Here is a 16,556-nt window from a genome sequence, read left to right as displayed (position 1 = left end):
TCACCATATGTTATATCCATTTCAGCATAATCCATATCCATCTCAGCATATGTCATATCCATCTCAGCATAATCCATAGCCATCTCACCATATGTCATATCCATCTCACCATATGTCATATCCATTTCAGCATAATCCATAGCCATCTCACCATATGTCATATCCATTTCAGCATAATCCATAGCCATCTCACCATATGTCATATCCATCTCACCATATGTCATATCCATCTCACCATATGTCATATCCATCTCACCATACATCATATCCATCTCACCATATGTCATATCCATCTCACCATATGTCATATCCATTTCAGCATAATCCATATCCATCTCAGCATATGTCATATCCATCTCACCATACATCATATTCATCTCAACAGATGTCATATCCATCTCAGCATATGTCATATCCATCTCAGCATATGTCATATCCATCTCAGCATATGTCATATCCATCTCACCATATGTCATATCCATCTCGGCATACGTCATATCCATCTCGGCATATGTCATATCCATCTCACCATATGTCATATCCATCTCAGCATAGTCCATATCCATCTTGTCATATGTCATATCCATCTCAACATATGTCATATCCCATATCTATCTCAGCATACGTCATATCCATCTCAGCATACGTCATATCCATCTTGGCATACGTCATATCCATCTCGGCATATGTCATATCCATCTCAGCACATATCATATCCATCTCGGCATATGTCATATCCATCTTGGCATATGTCATATCCATCTCGGCATATGTCATATCCATCTCAGAATACGTCATATCCATCTCAGCACACATCATATCCATCTCGGCATATGTCATATCCATCTCAGTACACGTCATATCCATCTCAGCATACATCATATCCATCTCAGCATACGGCATATCCATCTCAGCATACGGCATATCCATCTCAGCATACATCATATCCATAAAGCAAAAATTAGCTATATGTTATATCTAGAAAGCTGTAATTTTGACTTGAACGGCCCCTCATAGGCTCCTTCGTTGTTATCATACTGTTAACTGGGTTCAGATCACAAGTTGTACGGTGTGATTGGTGTGGCTGGCATGAGTCTTACCCGGGATTCAATATCCTTCCTTATTATGTACGCTCGTCCGGGCACAGTATCCTAACTGAGGCTTGGAGGAGGGTCATAGGGGGAGGAGCCAGTGCACACCACCTGATCCTAAAGCTTTTATTCTTGTGCCCTGTCTCCTGCGGAGCCGCTATTCCCCATGGTCCTTACGGAGTCCCAGCATCCACTACGGACTACGAGAAATAGATTTATCGGTAAGTAAAATCTTATTTTTGCCAAGTACGTGGATTACAAACAAGAAGAGGACAGATCTACACTGGATTTTTGTGAGTATAATTTTATTTACAGGTAACCCATGGATTCTACTGGTGAAGGGGACCGAGTCGGCGTGTCAACATAGGTAAGTATGTGTGTGTCGGTATGCATGTATGTAATAAAGTTTTACTTTCACGGTGTCTGTGTATTTTTATTTGGGTATTTTTTTGCAGTAGAACTACAGGCACCAGCGGGCCCATTCCCCCTCCCCCCCCGCATGCTGGTACTTGTGGTTCTCCAAGTACCAGCTTGCGGGGAGGCTTGCTGGGACTTGTAGTTCTGCTACAAAAAACAATATTCTTTATTTTGTCACTTGGCTATCAGCCTCCCATCCGCAGCCCTTGGATGGGGGGGACAGCCTTGGGCTTCACCCTTGGCCCTTGGGTGGCTGGATGGGGGAGGACCCCTTGATTTAAGGGGTCCCCACTCCTCCAGGGTACCCCGGCCAGGGGTGACTAGTTAGTGATTTAATGTCACGGCCGCAGGGACTGATATAAAAGTGTCCCCCGGCTGTGGCATTATCTCTCTGACTAGTGGAGCCCGGTGCTGGTGTTAAAAATACGGGGGACCCCTACGTTTTTTGTCCCCCGTATTTTTGGCACCAGGACTGGACGCAGAGCAAGGTGCTGGTTGTGAAAATACGGGGGATCCCCTGTAATTCCCCCCCCCCCCCCCCCGTATTTTTACAACCAGGACCGGCTCAAAGAGCCCGAGGCTGGTTATGCTTAGGAGGGGGGACCCCACCCATTTTTTTTCTTGATTTTTTAAACACTTTTGTGCCGTCCATGAAGTCGAATCCAGGACGCACACTATCGTCAATTGGTCCGTTTTTCGACAGCGGGACTGTCGAATCCGGTTTTCATTGAATATGTCGAATTCGGGTCCCGGCGGGACGGTGTCTGACTGTCGAATTGTGTTGAATTTAAAAACGGTCGAATTCCAGCCGGAATTCGACCGCAATTGCATATACCCCTTAAACATCAGATATCAGCCACAATCAAATCCTCATTCTTTCACCTGAGGAACATAGTCAGAATCAAGCACTTAATTCCCTCAGATGATCTGTCAAAAGTCATCCATGCATTTGTATCATCTCGATTAGACTACTGTAATGCCCTCTACCTTGGTCTCCCAGCAAAAGAATTGCACGGCTTACAGCTGGTGCAAAATACAGCTGCCAGGCTGTTAACCGACCAGCCCCGTTCTAGCCACATAATACCCATTCTCTACTCCCTTCCCTGGCTGCCTGTAAGATGGCGAATCATCTTCAAGATTGGCTTACTGAGTTTCAAAGCATTACATGACCAGGGCCCAAGATACCTGAAGCAGCTTCTGACCCCATACTGCCCCACTTGATACAGATCACAGTAAACTAGAATCTCCCGTAATTCATCTGGGGGTCGAGGTTTTAGTCATGCGGCTCCGACTCTATGGAACTCACTTCCCCGCACAGTGCGAGAGGCCCCAACTATAGAATCCTTCAAAAGTAGACTCAAGACTTTCCTGTTTACTCACGCATTTCCATAATGTCCCTTTTATTATCTACATGCTTCCGTATTCTATGCTATGTATCTGTTAAGCGCCTTGAGTCCTATTGGAGAAAGAGCGCTATATAAATAAAATTATTATTATTATTATTATTATTATTAAAAGTAGAGTTACAGTATGTAATTTTTAATGCCGACGTCATTCCATCAATTTGAACACCACCGTGTCGACATCAGAATGCCGATACGGTCTGAACTGTCGAGAGGTTCATAATGGCAACATCTGAAAGGTCGCCATGTGAAATGTCAACATTCTGAGGATGGCAAAAGTCGGGGTTAGGCACCTTTGGGAGATTTAGGATTAAGCAGCGGGGGGAGGTTAGGGTTAGGCTGCAGGAACGGGGGGGGGGGGGGGGCGTTAGGCACCAAGGGGAGGGTTAGGGATTAGAGTTAGGGATAAGGTGGAGAAATATTTTTATAATATTAGGGATGCTCTACTTCCCAGAGTTACAGATCTGAGGAGGAGATGTATAAAGCATTGATAAAAGTGGAGAAGTGAGCCAGTGGAGTCAGCTGGTCTGTATACTTTTATAGCATGCAAATTATAAGTGTGACGTCAATGCTGATTGGTTGCCATGGGCAACTTCTCCACTGGCTCACTTCTCCACTTTTATCACTACTTAGTACATCTCCCCCTAAATATCTTTGTGTAGATTCAGGCCCAGAGTATGCAGTTTTTAAATGCTGTGTAAGGTGGATTTGAAGTCTCCTTTAAACACTCATCTATACACCTAGATCCTGTCCATTCCAAGAAATACAAGGTCCTGAACCCCTATCGACTTATAACAACAACTGACAATTTTGTTAAGCGGTGTTCTGTGATACAGTAGGATGAGAAATGTTTGGAGACACCAATTGGTTTCATCCACTGTACGAGTGTGGGGAGTTGGTTTACTTTAAATGTGACACAGGTTTCAAATCTACTTCCAAAAGACCTAGGGCCTGATTCAAATTTGTATGCAATGCCGATGCTCAGGCAACTGAGAAATTATTGGTGGTCTGTGCACGCGCCGCAATCGCACTACATATGTACCACGGTACTTTTGTGATGCCGCTCACAATCCGGAATAAAAATATAGTGCTATGGATTATTGAATGAGGGGGGCCCCATACCGGTATCATGCCTAGGGCCCCATGAGGTCTTAATTTGGCTCTGCCGGTATCATGCCTACGCTCCATGAGGTCTAAATCCGTCTCTGATTAAAAGCATATGTTAACAGCAGCATGGATGTATAATTAAAGAGACGCGGAGACCCAGTGCATATTACGTAATAAACCCTGTGCGTTTTCTGGTATACCCGTTGCAAACTCCTCTCTTAAATAGATAAAAATAAAGAGTAATTACATTTATTTTTAGATTTACCGTTTAATAACAATGTGCAGCATCACCAAGAGCTGCATAAACACCAGGCAGACGCTACAGCAATGTTTTGTAATTCAGAGAATGACACATAATTGTAAAATACGTTTTCCATCCACACTATTATGCCTTAATTCCAAGTGATGCTGTTCAAATGAAATATTTAATACAGTTCAGGCAGACTTAGGCTGGAAGTCATGAATCAGCCCTATCATTGCGAAATCTGCTAAATGTGCGTGGTGTTCCAACTTCCGATGCCTTTTTTATGAATATAATGACTAGTTGGAAAACATCTAATTATTTTTTTCTTCAAAATATAATTAGGTTTTCCCCCGTATGCAATTAGTAATGAAATACAGTTCTTAAAGTAAAGACAGTTGCAGCAAAATCTAGACAAACACACAACGACGGCGGCAGGAGATCAACATCTGAAATAATGGCTTTGTTTTCCTAGCGTATATGCATGATAGTTTGAAGGTGACATTACCTGTCAGTCCTCAGTTTAACGGTGACACAGAGGGGAGAGTTAATAACTGCTCTTATATTCACAAGCTTTACATGATGAAAACAGCAGAAGATGAACTTACAGATTGCTCCTCCAATCAATATGCAGGAAGAAGCTGCTTTGACCGAGCTGAAATATCCTATTTAAAAGCATCTCCATATGCACACATTTTAGGATACTGTAGAATGAACGTTCCAGCTCCCATCTGTAACATAGTAATTGGCCTGGATCATATGTATTGTAATTAGAGAATTTCATGCAGTAATATGGATTTAGTTTTCAACTCTTTTCCCATACTGGGATAAAGCAAATAAGTTGATATATTTTCAGATGCATTTAAAGGAAAATTGCCCAGTTTTCTGCTGCTTGTATAAGGGCCCTCATTCTGAGTTGTTCGCTTGCTAGCTGCTTTTAGCAGCATTGCACACGCTAGGCCGCCAACCTCTGGGAGTGTATCTTAGCTTAGCAGAATAGCGAACGAAATATTAGCAGAACTGCTACTAAATAATTCTTTGCAGTTTCTGAGTAGCTCCAGACCTACTCACAGATTGCGATCAGCTCAGTCCGTTAAGTTCCTGGTTTGACGTCACAAACACGCCCTGCGTTCGGCCAGCCACTCCCCCGTTTCTCCAGACACTCCTGCGTTTTTCCCTGACATGCCTGCGTTTTTTAGCACACTCCCGGAAAACGCTCACTTACCACCCAGAAACACCCCTTTCCTGTCAATCATTCACCAATCAGCAGTGCGACTGAAAAGCGCCGCATGAACACCAGCAAATCTACTAAGTTTTGTGTAAAATAACTTTACCAACAAATCGCAGCATAGCGACAATCGGCAACGAGCGAACAACTCGAAATGACCACCATGGCACGGGACAAAACAGCCACATGTACAGTATGATGTTTGTTTCCTACTAGTATATTTCTTACTAGTTGAAGAGGAAGGCATTATACTGGATGTAGACTGGTGGTGCACAACTTTTTTCAGCCATAGGGGGAGATTTATCAAATCTTGGAAAAGATGAAGTGGAGAAGTCGCTCCTAGCAGCCAATCAATCAGCTTTTCTCATTTATCTAGCACAGCCAATAAAAAGAGCTAGAAGCTGATTTTTTACGAAGCTGGTTTGTATGGGCATCTTATATATCTTTAGCTCTCTCCAAGATTTGATAAATCTCCCCTATAATCCCAAGTGCCAGTGTACTACTATTTCGGGACTCCAAAAGAGGAGCAGCTCAACAGCTGTGATTGCATACCTGACAGGAAACCCCACAACAGGCCTTCACCCACAGGTGTACCTCTGATCTAGACAAGTGTGATGTAAGATTTTAAGGACATCAGCAAAGTTCCAAGTGTAGCCATGGAAGGCAACTACCACTGGGGGAGGGGGGGATTCAAGGGTAAGGACACCTCCCAACTTCATAGTACTCAAGAGTATCATCAGGAGAACTGTGGCACCCCAGCCAGCTATAAGGACTTCTTGTATTCCTTTAAGGCCATCCACAATGATGAGATTGAATACACTACTGCTTTGTAGCATCTGCAATTATTTCATGTGCATGTGTTGAATACAAGTGGGATGGGCAGTGTTTTTTATCCTTGTTCCATAATTTTGCAAATTCCTTAATCCAACCACTAATCCAAAATATACCTCCCAACATTCTGGATCATCACTGAAAAAGGGGCGTGGCATGGCTTCAGTGCCCTGTGAGCTGCTGGCCATGCCCCCAGCCCCTCTATCTCCCGTGATAGACACTATTCGTTACTGCACCAAGTTACAAGGGGCCTCCTAACTGCCAGAAGACAGAGAGGCATCCCCCCAGCACACTAAAAATTACCTGTAACAATACCTGAACCTATGTTGTAAAAGAATTTCAGAGAAATCGGTCACATGCGTTTGCAAAGACATGTTTAGCTGCTGGCTGCGTCAAGGCTTCTCCGATATCAGCAGCCCTAACACTACCTAATAGCAGTGCCCACATAGGGCCAAGTGATTTGTCTACAGTAAGGCCTCATGATAAAGGCTCATACTAAAACGCATGCAGACAGATGGTTAGCTTACCCGGGAGCCACCCCCAGGATCTCCCATTAGCACTACAAGGAACCACCTAACTGCCCCACTACTACCACAGCAGGACACTGTGGCCCACGGGTGGGACAGCAGGACCGTTGCCCAAAAAAACAGGACTGTTCCACTCAAATTGGGACAGTTGGGAGTTATGCAAATGTAGAGATGTGCCCTGTGGGCACATCAGTGTTGCTGTCCCTAGCTGGGGACAGCGCTGGGGCAGCTTGTCTGTCCCCAGCGCTGGGTGCGTGGCGGCAGGTGTCCGGTGCAGGGATTACCCTTTTCCCTGCACCGGACCGGAGGCTGAGGGTAGTTTCAAACGTTGGCGCCCTCCGGGAGCCAATCGCGGCTCCCGGAGCGGCAGCCAATCAGAGAGGGACGCGGCGAGCGATAGGCCCCGCCCCCGGCGTCTGATGTCAGACGCCGGGCGGGAGCCGAAGACACCGCGCGCGCGGAAGAGCGCGGAGAGGAAAGAAGAAGACGGGCGGGAGCAGCGGAGACGGTCGTCGGCGCGAGGAAGAAGACGTCGCGGTCGGAGCTCGGGTGGCCGCGGAAGAGGCCTGAAGACGTCCGGCGGCAGGAAGATGTCCAGCGGCGGCTGGACGCGGCGAGGCGACGGCGGCGGCGCTGGCCAGGACGGGCCAGCGGCCGAAGATTAAAGAAGAACGCCGGAGGGGTCACCAGGGGTGGGAAGCAAAGGGCTGGCGAAGCTCCCCCCTGGTGCCTCTCCCAGCGGGTCAGGTAGGCCCTTTTCAGGTGCCCCTGTACCCGCTCCTCCCTAGACCACCGGGTGTTCGGGCATTAGGCCCGTGGGCACAGTCAGGCCCTCCTGGCCTGTGGGCAAGTAGTCGGGCCCTCCCGGCCCGTGGGTACCTTTAGTCGGGCCCTGCGCAGTCGGGGTTCCCCCCGGCCCGTGGCCCGGCTAAGATTTGGGGGCCATCATTTGAGTAGTTTGGGTATTAGGCCCAAGCTACCCCTCCAGCGCCAGTTAGGCGGGCATTAGGCCCGAGGGCAAATACAGGCAATAGGCCTGAGGGGACAGTAGGGGGCACTAGGCCCTACTTCAGTTGGCGGCCGCTAGGGAAATATAAAGGTGATGCTGGGTACTAGGCCCAGGTCACCCCACGAGTGACAAGTTAGGCGGGCGCTAGGCCCGTGGGTGAAATCAGGCCTCCGGCCTGTGGGCAGTCAGGGGGCACTAGGCCCAGGGAATCAGTGTTCCCCCGAGGTAAATAAAGGTGGTACTGGGCACTAGGTCCACGCCACCCTGAGGTGTTAGGTAGGCAGGTCCGTTTGACCTGAGCCCCCGGAAGTGTACAGGAGGTGGGCAGGCTGTGTGGCGCCCACCCCCTTCCAGCGGCAGGTAGGGATTTAAAGGGACAGCGCCGTGTGATCTTGTATTCCGATATTGTGATGTATGTTGTTACCGTGCAGGGCAAAGTGTATGTGTTTAAGTTGTGCATAGTTGTGTTGCACCACCCACACGAGCTAGTTTGAGGGCTCTGTTTATGTAGCTAGTGTAGCGGACGCACACTAGGGTAGTTCTTGGCCCTGCACGGCTGTTTCTCTTTGCCTCCTTACAGGGACCTGTAAGTGGAGAAGGTCGGAGTGCAAGACTTGTGACGGTGAGTAACATCCGTGTACGTTTGTCCCTTGTCTGTCCCCGAGCGCCGGAGTCGGGATTGCTCACGGACGTGAGAATCCTTTTCATCACACTACGTGCGAAAGCGCGAGTGTGTGAAATCTGGGTGGCTGAGGCTTTGTGCCGGTGATGACCTTTCACCCAACCGGTGAAGGTCGCGGTCACCCCTGGGGTATCCCCTGTTCCAGTGGAAGAAGGGTCGATCGATACCCCCTTTAAGGTGAACTATTCTCTCCTCAGCTCGGTCGTCGGTCAGCTCCGAGAGGGAATCGCCGTGTCCGGATCCAATTGAAGATTGCCAGGTCCGTTGAAGGTTCCGGTACCTGAAGGTGAGAGAGAGCGGCACCTGGTGAGTACCGAGACTACACCTGCACGGCAGCAGGCACCACCACACCGCAGCCGCACCTCTCACACTTGGCGTAGTCGGCAGGATCAGAGAGACCGGATCACAGACACGATGTGGAACGCCACCAAGAAGACCTCCCTGCGGATGGCTCCGGAACAGACTCACCCACGGACGCGTGCGGACCAGAGCGACTGGGTGACGGTGTCTGGGGCAGACCTCCTGAAGATAGTGCAGCGGTCGGTCCAGCGTGGAAAAGAAGAGCGCCGGGAGAAGGGGCGCAAGAAGGCCGCTGTGACGCCCTGCAAGAGATGTCGGCAAACAGGGCACTTTGCCGACGAGTGTACGTGGCGAGAGACGTCCCCAAAGAAGGTGGTCCAGGAAGCGGACCGAAGACGTCAGCAGGGCCAAGTGAAGAAGGAGTCCTGGTGTTTGCTCTGCGGAAACTACGGGCATGAGCACAACAGTTGTCCCTGGGACGAAGAGTTGAGCGAAGACGAGGTTGATCCCCGGTGTGAAAGCTGTGGAGATCCCCGACATCGGCTCCTGGAATGTCCATGGACGGAAGACAGGACGGACTACGAGGCCACGGTGAAGCAGATGACGGAGTCTCGTCAGCAACTTTGGGACCGGGTGGCTGCAGAGCCTGTGTGTGCGCTCTGCGAGGCGAGAGGACATGCGCTTCCCGATTGTCCGTGGAATGAAGACCGGATGATTGCGGATGGTCACGCCCAGAGATGGGAGGAGGAAGCCAGGGAAATGGAGCGGAAGGCCTTGCTTGAAGTTAGTTCGCAGGTGCCCATTTCCTCTGAGCCGGAACCAACGGGTGAAGATTCCCCAGTGAAGGAGGTGGACCAGGAACCCATCTTGGAGAAGTTGGCAGTGGCCCTCCCTTGTTGGAAGTGTCGGCGACCAGGACATGCGGCCAGTGAGTGCCCCTGGGAAGATGCTGCGGACCTACTCTGTCCCAAGAAAGTGACCCCAGTAAGGCAGAATCCTTTCCCGCATAAGGCGGAGGTGGACGACTGGGAGGTGAAGAGACCACGCTGCGAAGAAAAGCGTGAAGACCCAGTGACTGAGACGTCCGGAATCTCCCCGCGATGGAACCGTCCACGTCCAGGACGTGCGGAACAGATGTGTCCTGGGTACCAAGAGATGCCAGCGGAAACGAAGGAGTACGCTGAGGAAGTAAAGAATCCAGCGGAAGCGAAGGAGTACGCTGAGGAAACAGAGGTGCCAGCGGAAAGGACTAAGTACGCTGAGGAGGGAAATAGTCCCCTAGTCCAGGTATCGGTGGAGGAGGACTCGGACTACGGTGAGCTGTCCGCCGACGAATCCCTCCCAGAACAGATGGAGGACGACTCTGGCATCGGAAGCGCCGCCGAGAGTGACTGGCAGGATCGGGTGGAGTCATGCTCCCAGTTGAATGCCCTCCGTGAAGAGGAGGAGATAGTCCTGGAGCAAGAGTACCTGCCGGGAGTGCCGAAATGGACGGACGTACGGGGACAGGATCGTGATTCCGTGGGAGGACCCGTTCCAGAGGAAGACACAGGACCTTTGGAGATGCCCCACGAGGAAATGCGACATATGGTGGCTGTTGCCCGGGAGGAAACTGATGCCCCGGAGGATTCCGCTGTTGGGTGGTGGTCGATACCACACCCGGAAGACAGGGACGAAGCCACAGACGATATCGGAGGTCAAGAGTGGGTGACTGTTGTCCCCGTGGAGAAAGATTCCCCTTGGTGGCCAACGTCGAGCGACCGTGAGGAGATGCCACTCCCCCAGAGGATCCGCCGATGGAGGTCAGGACGTAAGAGGAACCCGGAGCTGGAGGAGGAAGGGTGTGGGGTCACGGCCGGTCCAGGCTGGGCCCTCGAACACAACCTCGCCGGAGGGACCTCGGAATTCCCTGACCCGTGGACAATGGACGTCGTGAGGAACTTTGTAGGGACTACAAAGGAAAAAGGGGGGGGAAATGTAGAGATGTGCCCTGTGGGCACATCAGTGTTGCTGTCCCTAGCTGGGGACAGCGCTGGGGCAGCTTGTCTGTCCCCAGCGCTGGGTGCGTGGCGGCGGGTGTCCGGTGCAGGGATTACCCTTTTCCCTGCACCGGACCGGAGGCTGAGGGTAGTTTCAAACGTTGGCGCCCTCCGGGAGCCAATCGAGGCTCCCGGAGCGGCAGCCAATCAGAGAGGGACGCGGCGAGCCAATCGGCACTCGCCGCGTCATAGGCCCCGCCCCCGGCGTCTGACGTCAGACGCCGGGCGGGAGCCGAAGACACCGCGCGCGGAAGAGCGCGGAGAGGAAAGAAGAAGACGGGCGGGAGCAGCGGAGACGGTCGTCGGCGCGCCGGAGCGCAGAAGATCCCGGCGGCGCGAGGAAGAAGACGTCGCGGTCGGAGCTCGGGTGGCCGCGGAAGAGGCCTGAAGACGTCCGGCGGCAGGAAGATGTCCAGCGGCGGCTGGACGCGGCGAGGCGACGGCAGCGCCGCTGGCCTGGACGGGCCAGTGGCCGAAGATTAAAGAAGAACGCCGGAGGGGTCACCAGGGGTGGGAAGCAAAGGGCTGGCGAAGCTCCCCCCTGGTGCCTCTCCCAGCGGGTCAGGTAGGCCCTTTTCAGGTGCCCCTGTACCCGCTCCTCCCTAGACCACCGGGTGTTCGGGCATTAGGCCCGTGGGCACAGTCAGGCCCTCCCGGCCTGTGGGCAAGTAGTCGGGCCCTCCCGGCCCGTGGGTACCTTTAGTCGGGCCCTGCGCAGTCGGGGTTCCCCCCCGGCCCGTGGCCCGGCTAAGATTTGGGGGCCATCATTTGAGTAGTTTGGGTATTAGGCCCAAGCTACCCCTCCAGCGCCAGTTAGGCGGGCATTAGGCCCGAGGGCAAATACAGGCAATAGGCCTGAGGGGACAGTAGGGGGCACTAGGCCCTACTTCAGTTGGCGGCCGCTAGGGAAATATAAAGGTGATGCTGGGTACTAGGCCCAGGTCACCCCACGAGTGACAAGTTAGGCGGGCGCTAGGCCCGTGGGTGAAATCAGGCCTCCGGCCTGTGGGCAGTCAGGGGGCACTAGGCCCAGGGAATCAGTGTTCCCCCGAGGTAAATAAAGGTGGTACTGGGCACTAGGTCCACGCCACCCTGAGGTGTTAGGTAGGCAGGTCCGTTTGACCTGAGCCCCCGGAAGTGTACAGGAGGTGAGCAGGCTGTGTGGCGCCCACCCCCTTCCAGCGGCAGGTAGGGATTTAAAGGGACAGCGCCGTGTGATCTTGTATTCTGATATTGTGATGTATGTTGTTACCGTGCAGGGCAAAGTGTATGTGTTTAAGTTGTGCATAGTTGTGTTGCACCACCCACACGAGCTAGTTTGAGGGCTCTGTTTATGTAGCTAGTGTAGCGGACGCACACTAGGGTAGTTCTTGGCCCTGCACGGCTGTTTCTCTTTGCCTCCTTACAGGGACCTGTAAGTGGAGAAGATCGGAGTGCAAGACTTGTGACGGTGAGTAGCATCCGTGTACGTTTGTCCCTTGTCTGTCCCCGAGCGCCGGAGTCGGGATTGCTCACGGACGTGAGAATCCTTTTCATCACACTACGTGCGAGAGCGCGAGTGTGTGAAATCTGGGTGGCTGAGGCTTTGTGCCGGTGATGACCTTTCACCCAACCGGTGAAGGTCGCGGTCACCCCTGGGGTATCCCCTGTTCCAGTGGAAGAAGGGTCGATCGATACCCCCTTTAAGGTGAACTATTCTCTCCTCAGCTCGGTCGTCGGTCAGCTCCGAGAGGGAATCGCCGTGTCCGGATCCGATTGAAGATTGCCAGGTCCGTTGAAGGTTCCGGTACCTGAAGGTGAGAGAGAGCGGCGCCTGGTGAGTACCGAGACTACACCTGCACGGCAGCAGGCACCACCACACCGCAGCCGCACCTCTCACACAAAAGTAAATTTTGGCAAGTGAAGTGGCTTAGATACTTTTTTGATGCTGGTTTTCTTTCTCTACTCGCACGTGCACAGCTGTGATATTTTATCACTAGTTGTTAGGTTAGGTTTGTTTAATTTCAGTCAATTAATGATAAGACCATTGTTTATATGCAGCTTCTGCTGCACTGAGATGATTCTGTCAGGGGAAAACAGCAACTAAACCGACTCAAGGAGGCCTCAGTATCCTGTGGACCTCATACTGCATATGTCCCAACTGTTCCGATGTTTGCAAGACAGTCCCATTTTTTTGGGGTCTGTCTCGCTGTCCTTCCTGTGGGCTGCAGTGTCCTGCGATGGGAGGGCAGTTGGGAGTCTCCCTATCACTCGCTGCTCTGCTTAGTTCATGCACACAGCGTCTATTCCAGTGAGCCAGAGGGACTGGTGGTATGGTCAACAGCTCACAGCCGTGCCCCCACTGTGACGAAAATGGGAGGCGTGGCACGCGACTGCGGCATTCACACGAAGCCACGCTCCCTTTTCAACAGTACAAGGCGCGCACGCAGCGTCGCCGCTCAAGGGGTCCCGACTTCAAACCTCTAGATGTTGGGAGGTATGATACTGTAGTTTCAGTTTTAGAAAACAGGATTTTGATACCTGCCGGTAAATCCTTTTCTCCTAGTCCGTAGAGGATGCTGGGGACGACATCAAGACCATGGGGAATAGATGGGATCCGCAGGAGACATGGGCACTCTAAAGACTTTTCATTGGGTGTGAACTGGCTCCTCCCTCTATGCCCCTCCTCCAGACCTCAGTTGTAGGAACTGTGCCCAGGGAGACTGACATGTCGAGGAAAATAATTACTTAACTAGTGGTGAGATATCTACCAACTCACACCCTCAACCATGCCGCACACATGGCATTCAACATAACACATGCCAACAGGCATGAACCAATTACAGCAACATGCTGAAAACCAAGATTACACAACTTGTGTAACTCTAATAACTAAACTGCAGGTAAAGTACGCACTGGGACGGGCGCCCAGCATCCTCTATGGACTAGGAGAAAAGGATTTACCGGTAGGTATCAAAATCCTATTTTCTCATACGTCCTAGAGGATGCTGGGGACAACATCAAGACCATGGGGTCTATACGAAAGCTCCAGTACGGGCGGGAGAGTGCGGATGACCCTGCAGCACCGATTGACCAAACTTTAGGTCCACATCGGCCAAGGTGTCAAACTTGTAGAACTAAGCAAATGTGTCTGACCCTGACCAAGTAGCTGCTCTGCAAAGTTGTAATGCCGAGACCCCCCCGGGCAGCCGCCCAGGATGAGCCCACCTTCCTAGTGGAGTGGGCCTGAACCGACGTCGGTTACGGCAATCCAGCCGTAGTATGAACTTGCTGAATCGTATTTCTGATCCAACGTGCAATAGTCTGCTTGGAAGCAGGACAGCCAATCTTGTTGTGCACATACAGGACAAACAGAGCCTCTGTTTTCCGTATACGAGCCGTTCTAGCAACATAGATTTTCAAAGCTCTAACCACATCTAGAGATTTTGAATCAGTGAATGTGTCAGTAACTACTGGCACTACAATAAGTTGGTTTATGTGGAAAGATGAAACCACCTTCGGAAGAAAATGTTGTCGAGTCCTCAACTCTGCCCTATCTTTATGGAAGATCAGGTAAGGGCTCTTGTGAGACAAGGCCCCCGATTCAGACACCCGCCTTGCGGATGCCAAAGCCAAAAGCATCACCACTTTCCAAGTGAGAAACTTCAACTCTATCTTTTGTAGAGGCTCAAACCACTCCGACTGAAGGAACTGCAATACCACGTTAAGGTCCCATGGTGCCACTGGAGGCACGAATGGAGGCTGGATGTGCAGAACCCCTTTCACAAAGGTCTGAACCTCTGGAAGAGAGGCCAATTGTTTTTGGAAAAACACTGACAAGGCCGAAATCTGGACCTTGATTGATCCCAATCGGAGGCCCGCCTCCACACCATCCTGCAAAAAATGGAGAAAATGTCCTAAGTGAAACTCTTCCGCAGGAGCTTACTTGGATTCACACCAAGACACATATTTTCTCCAAATACGGTGGTGATGTATCAACGTTACTCCCTTTCTGGCCTGAATAAGGGTGGGGATGACCTCCTTGGGAATACCCTTCCTGGCTAGGATACGGCGCTCAACAGCCATGCCATCAAACGTAGCCACGGTAAGTCTTGGTACACGCACAGCCCCTGCTGCAGCAGGTCCTCTCGAGGAGCAAGAGGCCGAGGATCTTCTATGAGCAACTACTGAAGATCTGGGTACCAAGCCCTCCTTGGCCAGTCTGGGGCAATGAAGATTGCCCGAACCCTTGTTTTTCTTATGATCCTGAGTACTTTTGGGATCAGCGGAAGTGGAGGGAAGACATACACTGACGGAAAAACCCACTGGGTCACCAGTGCATCCACTGCTACTGCTTGAGGATCTCTCGACCTCGAACATCCTCTGAAGCTTCTTGTTGAGACGAGACGCCATCATGTCTATTTGAGGAACTCCCCAAAGACTTGTCACCTCTGCGAAGACTTCTTGGTGGTGGCCCCACTCTCCTGGATGGAGATCGTGTCTGCTGAGGAAGTCTGCTTCCCAGTTGTCTACTCCCGGAATGAATATTGCCGACAGAGCTTGTAGATGTTTTTCTGCCCAGCGGAGGATTTTTGTCGTCTCTGCCATTGCCACTTTGCTTTTCGTTCAGCCCTGCCTGTTTATGTATGCGACTGCTGTTACATTGTCCGCCTGGATCTGCACGGGACGGTCTTGAAGAAGATGTACGCTTGTTGAAGGCCGTTGTAAATGGCTCTTAGCTCCAGTACGTTTATGTGAAGGCAGGCTTCCTGATGTGACCAACGTCCCTGGAAGTTTTCTCCCTGAGAGACTGCTCCCCAGCCTCGGAGACTTGCATCCGTGGTTACCAGGACCCAGTCCTGAATCCCGAACCTGCATCCCTCTAGCAGGTGAGAGCTGTTCAACCACCACAGGAGCGAAATCCAGGTTTTTGACGACAGGATTATCTTTCTGTGCATGTGTAGGTGTGACCCCGACCACTTGTCCAACAGGTCCCACTGGAATACTCTGGCATGGAACCTGCCAAACTGTATGGCCTCGTAGGCCACCACCATCTTCCCCAACAACCGAATGCACTGATGGATCGACACACTTGATGGTTTCAATATCTGTTTTACCATTTTCTGGATTTCCAAAGCCTTTTCCAGCGGAAAAAATACTCTCATAACTTCTGTGTCCAGAATCATCCCGAGGAAAGACAACCTAGTCGTCGGTTCCAACTGTGACTTTGGGTAATTTATGATCCACCCGTGTTGTTGGAGTATTGACAGAGAGAGTGATATGTTTTGTAACAACTGCTCCCTGGATCTCGCCTTTATCAGGAGGTCGTCCAGATAAGGAATTATATTGACTCCTTTCTGACGAAGGAGGACCATCATCTCCGCCATCACCTTGGTGAATACCCTCGGCGCCGTGGAGAGACCGAAAGGTAACGTCTGGAATTGGTAATGGCAATCCTGAACCGCGAATCTCAGATAAGCCTGGTGAGGAGGATAAATGGGAACATGCAGGTAAGCATTTTTTATGTCCACCGACACCAAGTAGTCCCCCTCCTCCAGACTGGCAATCACTGCCCGAAGTGATTCCATCTTGAACTTGAACCTTTTCAGGTATCAATTCAGATCTTTTAGATTTAGGATCGGTCTGACCGAGCGGTCCAGCTTCGGAACAACAAAGAGGCTTGAATAAAAACCCCGCCCTTG

The sequence above is a fragment of the Pseudophryne corroboree genome, chromosome 9 (assembly GCF_028390025.1).
Source record: "Pseudophryne corroboree isolate aPseCor3 chromosome 9, aPseCor3.hap2, whole genome shotgun sequence".
Lineage (NCBI taxonomy): Eukaryota > Metazoa > Chordata > Amphibia > Anura > Myobatrachidae > Pseudophryne > Pseudophryne corroboree.
Note: the sequence above shows the minus strand (reverse complement) of the source record.